At 31.5% G+C, this 7769-nt stretch overlaps 2 long non-coding RNA genes and 1 pseudogene across 2 annotated transcripts; 1 reads left to right on the forward strand and 2 right to left on the reverse strand.

The window, feature by feature from the left end:
• The first annotated feature begins 1028 nt into the window (after window positions 1–1028).
• Window positions 1029–7144, forward strand: LOC104084904 (pectin acetylesterase 8-like; annotated as a pseudogene).
• On the reverse strand, window positions 3048–3757 carry LOC117273883 (uncharacterized). Its single transcript, XR_004503904.2, has 2 exons — window positions 3597–3757; window positions 3048–3500 (listed from the first exon to the last, which is right to left on the reverse strand). It is a non-coding gene; the product is annotated as an uncharacterized lncRNA (long non-coding RNA).
• On the reverse strand, window positions 5232–6082 carry LOC104084903 (uncharacterized). Its single transcript, XR_683709.4, has 3 exons — window positions 5646–6082; window positions 5442–5545; window positions 5232–5314 (listed from the first exon to the last, which is right to left on the reverse strand). It is a non-coding gene; the product is annotated as an uncharacterized lncRNA (long non-coding RNA).
• Window positions 7145–7769: the final 625 nt, after the last annotated feature.

The raw sequence follows: 7769 nt of genomic DNA on the forward strand, positions 1-7769 counted from the left end.
CTATATTCCATTCATAGATTTTTGTGCCACTATAGTTCTGGGAATAATGAGTAGCATCAAGCTCCTCTAGGAGTGCATCTTGAGGAGTGGGCCTAGGATAATAAAATATTCTTTGGACCGGTTTGCGAACAAACTTTTCTGAGATTTTATTAATCTCATCACAGAGTTTTACTCTCCTGTCTTTATCATATAAATGTTCTAAATTTAAAGGACTAATTTTTATTCCTCCAAATTTTTTATCTAATAAATTCTCTAGGTCTTCTAGACTCTTTATTTTAAAGTTTGTGATCTCAAGAGGTGGTTGGATACTGGTAGTAGCAATTTGCTCTTTGCCTTTTGTAGTGTCCTTCCTAGAAACAATCTGAAATTCCGCAATTAACATGTCCAGTCTTTCATTAATGGAAACAATTTGTTCACCCAATATATATATATATATATATATATATATATATTAGTATAATTATTCTGTGTGAGCATGATATTCAAATTTCTAGCAGTAATTTTGCCAGTATCATCATCAAACAATTTTGAGAAAGCAGTATAATAAATTACCTAATCCTTTTCTCCCATTTGAAAAGATAGTGCGGCCGTAGCTAAGGGCGAAGGTGAACTCCCTGATTTGTATTTATACAATTCATTTCTCACTTTTTTACGTAGTCTTACAATTTTACTACTACTATTTTTAATAATTTTTAGTTGATTTTGTTCTGATAGTATGCTTGGATGGAGGTGCTCCTGCATTCCACTTTCATCGAGGAACTGGCTCTGAAGTTTATAACTGGCTCATTCACCTTCAGGTTAACTAAATAAACTCACAACTTTAAGATATTTTATTTAAAATTTTGGCTAATCTTCAACTTTGAATTTCCAGGGTGGGGCTGGTGTGAAACCACTTCCGATTGCCAAAATCGCGCGGCTTAATCCTAATTCAACAAATATTTAGATTTCTACAACTGGAATCGAGTCAAGGTTAGATATTGTGATGTGTCATCCTATACTGGCGACATTGAAGAAGTTGACCATATAAGTTACGCTATCTTCTTACAGTGCTTGGAATTTGTATTGATGTAACTTTTCTAATTAAAAGCACCAAAACTTTTCAGGCTACTAATCTCCACTTCAGGGGTGCAAGAATTTTCCAAGCAATCATGGAGGAATTATTATACCATAAAGGGATGATATATGCTGAAAATGTACGTCCCATTTCCCCTCATAGTCCCACTTATTTCTCTATAATTATATGGTTATAAATAAATAAAAAATTTGAACTTTGATTATAGGCTATCCTTAGTAGATCTTCAGCAGGAGGGTTGGGTGCAATCCTACATTGTGACAAGTTCAGACCTTTTTTTTCCATTGATACGTAAGTTCATGAATATGAGAAAAATATCAAAAGTATGTTTTTCTTTTTAACTAATTCTTGTATGAGTTTATGCAGGAAAACTATAACTGGTGAGAGACACATTGAAGAGTATTGTAAGAGAGTTGTTGCTTTGCATGTAAGAACCATCATTTAGTAGATTGTTTTTCTTTGATTATTCTTTCTTATTTTTTATCTCAACATAACTTTATGTTGCGTTTTTTTTTATTTTCTTGTACCTTATGTATATAAAACACTAGTGAACTTGTCGCGCTTCGCGCGGTTTAGAAAAAACTTCTTTATGGAATGATCTTCTAATATTCGAATATTAAAAATAATAAAAATAGGTTATATATACCTAATTGTTTACCTTGTTATTTTATATCATGTTGGGTTTCACAAAAGGAAGGAGAAAGATAAAGAAGAGAAATTTTTTTTTATTTTCTTGGCATAAGCTATTCATAATTTACTCTTTTAGTTGCTTGACACGGGTAAACACTTTTTTATCTTTATCTTTTGATGTGATATAAAAAAAATAAAGTGAATAGGTATAATTTTTCTATTCATGAAATATAGAAATCTTATTATGACATACATGTAAAATCCACGAATATACACAAATCTTTGTGGGGAGAAACAATTGCCACTGCATGTCTACCGCCTGTCGTTATCACAATCACTTCAAACCGCGACTATTTTTTGTTCGTTTGAGATCTCTCCTCGTGTAGATTTGATATGTCCAAAAGGAATGAAACATTGGAGGGTAAAAACTTGAATGAGAATGGTGCTCTATCAAAATGAAAGAGTGTTACTTTTCTGTTTTTTGATATTGCAAGTTACAACCACATTTGGAACATATGGCAAATATTAATAAGTAAAAAGCAAAGTACAGCTATTTTAAATTGAAGGGAACTACTAACCATTTCACTTTTGGAGATTGAAAATTTTAATTGGACCGCATTAAAAATATTACTAAATTGTATTTTAATAAATTTAGCTAAAATAGGAAAGATAAAAATATCATAAGTAGCCAAACATAAATAATTTCTATAAATTGATAAAATCTCAATTTTTTTCAATGATATCTATGAGTGCAATTTTGGTCTTTCAAGCACCATATATGACACAACCTATGTATGAGGGCGTGCAAATGTTCCAACTTCTAGGCAACCTATTAAAATATGGTCTTAAGTACCCTGCCTTACAATGATCCTCATTGTCGTTATGCAGGTCCACGCCTGCCAAAGGAGATGTCATTTCATTCTTCACAGACAATACTTGAGGAAGAATATTTAAACTTATAGTATAAAGTTATCTTTGAAAACAAAATGAATTGGTTAATATCCTCAATACGGAGTATTTAGCAATAGAAAATATGAGCATTTCAACAAAGAATGAGATTACTATGAAACGTTCCATTTACATTAAATCTTTAAAGCTATTAAATGCATGTAATGGGTGATGCATTTTCCTTCTGCATTTATATATCTTTAATCTCCATAAATCTTGACCAAACAATTCCATAAATGCACCTCCTCATAATAAATCCCACCATATTATAAAGTATAAACAGAGGTAAAAAAGGCATTCAGCCTTATTGAACAGTTCCTCCATCATAGTCATTTTTTAAGTTAAATACAAATTGAGAAGTAGTTTAAATATATCAAATAAGTAGTTTAAGTCGTGGAAATGGCAATGTATCATTATTGATGATCAAAGACCATACATATTGATTAAATTAAAAGAAATGCTATTTATTTAATAAATAGACAGGTAGACTAAAAAAATCATGACTATGCTTAACAGAAAGTCCACATACGTTTGTATAAGCTCACCAATATACAGTCTCCCTCCATATCTTATTTAGGCACACATTTCATTTTTCAAACTTTTTGCTATAAACTTCACATAATTGTCAAGTGATGCCATCTGAAGGTTTTAAAGTCCACCAATCCATTCTTAAGATACATCACAGATCTTTGTCCTGAAAAGTGAAAACCGTTGAGGTTGAGAAGAGCTTTCCTCAAAGCGGCAACTTAATCACTTCACTTTACCAGCCTCATTTCTCAATAGAGTCCTGTAAATGTCTGGTGTCCTTCTGGTTTAAAATTATACAGCATATACAAAGCATGTAGATTTTCTGTATTTCATTAGAAAAGAGTGTTGTAAATTTTAAGTTATATGGAACCTCTATATAAGACCCAAGAAAATACATAATTTAACATCATTTTCATACCTTTATCGGGATGTAATTTATGTCAGACAACCTTTGTAAGTTTTCTATGAAATAATGGACACAATCTGGAAACAGAAGGTCATTACAATGCAAATAAGCTTATACAAGTCAAAAACCATGTGAGAGAAAACTTAGCCAGGGAAAAAGGAAGAACTACTATTTGCTAAATTACCTAACAAAAGATCAAATGTAATTGCGACCGAAACAAAATCTTAAGCCAAAGCAATAATACATTCAGACTTAGTCATGTGCGAAATACTTAGGCAAGAGAATAATCCAACCTATCAACAAAATGACAAATTGAACATAACACATTCAAACTTTAAGAAGAAGATTGGATAAGCGGAAGATTCATTTAAACATCACCAAGAAACAATCGAAGTTAATGAGGCTTTTAAGTTAATAATACTAATATAGCAAGAATTTTGTATAGTCAAATGAAAATGAAAAGTAACAGGATCTATCCAAAATTAATATCTGAGGTTACAATGAAAATCTAACGTACTCTAAACTCCTTATCAGTAAACTATAATCAATATTTATAAACATAAAATAAGACCAATGGTCATTAGTCATCACTATTAAATTAAAACTCTTGCCTAACCCTTAATAATGACAAATTGCACTTAATTCTGCCTATGTCGCCTCCTATATGTATTTTTTTGTGAGCATCTTCTTCTCTGGCTTTTGTGCTTTACTTTTTCTCTCTTATTTCTAGCACTATTTATGTGATATTGATTTTGTATTTTCACTACCTTCATTCCTTTCTTCATCGCTGCTACAACTGTTGGTGAGTCTTAATCTTCGTTTGTTTTTCCTTCATATTTTTTCCAATTTGGTATTTACATGGATATGGATAACAAGGTAGTTAGTTTTCTTCCTCCTTAATTTTATTCAATCATAAATAAATTATATACACATATATGATCAATCTTTATCAAGTTGAGCTAAAAGGCATGAAAAAATTGCTACTGATTAGGGATAAATAACGACCAATTTATAGTATAGCAATTAAACAATCATTTATGCCACATAAAATTATGTCGTGATTAGATAGAAGTTTTAGATGTTTCTTATTGCAAATTCTCTCACAGAATTTAAGTTAGTTCAACTGCGTGTTCTTGAAACAAATTGTGTAATCAAAATAAGGAAAGAACTTTGGTAGAGCAGAATAGATTTAGACAGTATCATAAGTTTATTTTTAAAAATATAATTTACGCCATTAGGAGGCGTAGTCCTTATATTGCTAACCAAAATTACAGCATAACAGAGGAGGGCATCAACCAAAAGTTCAGTATCATAAGGTTTTATAGGAAAATATGTTAATTTTGATTGGTTCTTGGCAATTTTGGAGTACTATTAATTTTATAACCTCCCATTAATGCTCTCTGACCGTGAGTTTTATTTTTTTCTTTAGCCTTCTAAGTTACGTGTTTCGGTGTCTACGTCAAGACGATCTTATTTTGAAAATCAGTTCGTAATGCTTTGAGTTTGAACACCAATATTTGAGGCTATAATGACAGTCTAATATAGTTTAAGCTCCATATCAGTAAAATACAATCAACATTTGTAGACATCGTTGACAAACACTTTTACCATTAAAAGTATCAGTAAAGCAAAATTCTTGTACTCCATATCGGACACACCCATACGAATGGAGAAAGGTCAAACTGAAATTTTTCACGGCCTTTTGTTGGTTTAAACTACCATCTATCAACCTAAAAAGAAAAACAAAACATGTGCTCAACTCAATTGTTAGAACTTAAAGGGTCTAACATTAGAAGGCTGAAAATATATGGAAATAAGGCATAGTTGGTAAAGATTAACTTTAAAAGGATTACATACCGGCAAATGTTGAGTAAATTTGCAGCATTTCATGAATCCATGGGCAAGGTCAACCTATAGGGCATATTTTTGAATACTTCATGGCGACATAAGCAGTTGTTATGCTGGCAAAGGAGTGAGTCAAAGACATAGCGAAATTAAAAATCAAAGCGAAAGTAACTGGTAAACGCAAATTGAAAATGACCGTAAGGAAGAATTACATACCGGCAAGTGTTGAGTAAATTTGCAGCATTTTCTGAATCCGTGGGCAAGGTATTGGGCATATTTTCGAACACTTCATGGGCGTCAAAATAAGCAGCTGTTATGGTGACAAATCAGTGAATCAAAGTCAGAGGGGAATTAAAAATTAAAGTGAAAGTAACTGAAAAACGCAAATTGAAAATGACCGTGAAGAAAGAGTTTAGAGATTAGTGGAGGAATTAAAGTAAATCAACAAACGTGAAGCAAAAGCAGTGTAGAATAAAAAAGAGGGAGGAGAAAGAGTATAGAGAATTTTAACAAAGGCAAACGAAAAGAACAATAGGAAAATAGAAAGATAAAGGAGGATGAATACTGAGATAGAGGGAGGAAAGGAAACAGAGAGAGTAAAAGCATCTGTTGGAAAAGAAACAGCTGTTTTTTAAGCGTTATATATTTTTGGTTTTTGATAGTAAAAAATTAAAGAAAATAGCAAAAAATCATAGAAAAAGATAATGGCAGTCCCTATTGAATGGGAGCGCCACCTAACAACGTTAGGGCCCTCAATTATAGATATATATAGATTGTTGACTCTCTTTTGGGGTGTATTTAGGGATCAGCTAAGAACCTACCACTCTCTTGCACCTCCTTCAGCTTAGACCCAAGTTTGGTAAGAACGATTTTATTTATTTTGTAACTAAATTAGCCAACATGATCTTTCTAACTAATAAGTATACAATCCAATGATTTGACAGTGCTTCTTCCCTCAGTATGCAGCACAACGTATTTGCACGCCACTTTTCATCATCAATTCGGCCTATGATTCTTGGCAGGTTAGAAGATCAATTTCTATATATGATAGTAACTAATAAGGTTCTGGATTTATTTTGTTTTCCTTTAAATTCTAAATTAAAGGGTTTGACTTTTGATTCTTAAATATTAGATAAACAACAGTTTGGTTCCTGAAAGTGTTGACCCTCAACATGTTTGGGATACTTGCAAGAAAGATATAAATAAATGCTCACCAAGTCAAATCCAAACTCTCCAAGATTTTAGGTTGACATTCTTAGAGGCATTGAAGGAATTAGGACCAAGTATATCAAGAGGGTATTTCATATCTTCTTGCCATTTCAACAATGGCATTGAAGTAGAAAGCTATTGGTCCGATAACAACTCTCCAACAATAGCTAACAAGGTCATATTTTCATTTCTTTTATTCTTTATATTACTATAATTTTTCAGCTTTCTTGTGTTGTTATTTGACAATAACTCATTGTACTGCAGACAATTGCTGAAGCTGTTGGAGACTGATTTTTTGGTAGAAGTGGATTCCAAGGGGTTTACTGCCCCTATCCTTGTGGCAGATATTGCCAATAGGGGTTGCTCTTGTTGTACTACTAGCTATTTCAGATGGTTTTTGTATTTTTATGTGAGGATTATATAAAAATACAACTAGCCGATGTTGGTTATGATTGTTCTTCCAAATTTATGTATTATTGCAAAATATTAATGTTTGTTTTGTTTTCACTTCAACGTGTTTTTATATATAATATTTAATTGTGTGTGTGTACGTGCAACCCCTATTTTCCCTTGAAAACAAAATTGCAAACTGAAAATTTTATATCGTTCAAAATAAAAGTTTCACCATATGTAATAATCAATTGATAGAAGAAAACATTCAATGTAGGTTAATTAACGCATGCATGCGATGAATGTTTCCTGCACTTTTCTGAAACTCCAAAAGGAGTAAACAAATTTGGACCTTACGTTACAAAATTAAGGACTTATTTATGAGCCATTTCTTGTCTCACATAAACTTGATAAAGCATTACCAATCAGAACAAAATTATTTGGCAGACACAACTTGACTAGTAAATTGCGTAAGCTAACTTAGTTTTTATTTATTTCTTGAAAGTATTTCTATTCTTTAATTTGCTGCTATATCTATTTAATGATTTTTTATTTTATTTTATACCACTAATGTATGTAATAATTTTAGTTAACCTATCGATTAGTTCCTTTTCCATTTCATCTACAAGACTTTAAATGTTCTTTTTATTCAATGTTTATATATAACTCCCGAGTAAATGAAAAACTTTTCTGATAATTTATCATAGATTATCTTATAATCAATTTATGTAAAGTAATATG

The sequence above is a fragment of the Nicotiana tomentosiformis genome, chromosome 12 (genome assembly GCF_000390325.3).
Source record: "Nicotiana tomentosiformis chromosome 12, ASM39032v3, whole genome shotgun sequence".
Lineage (NCBI taxonomy): Eukaryota > Viridiplantae > Streptophyta > Magnoliopsida > Solanales > Solanaceae > Nicotiana > Nicotiana tomentosiformis.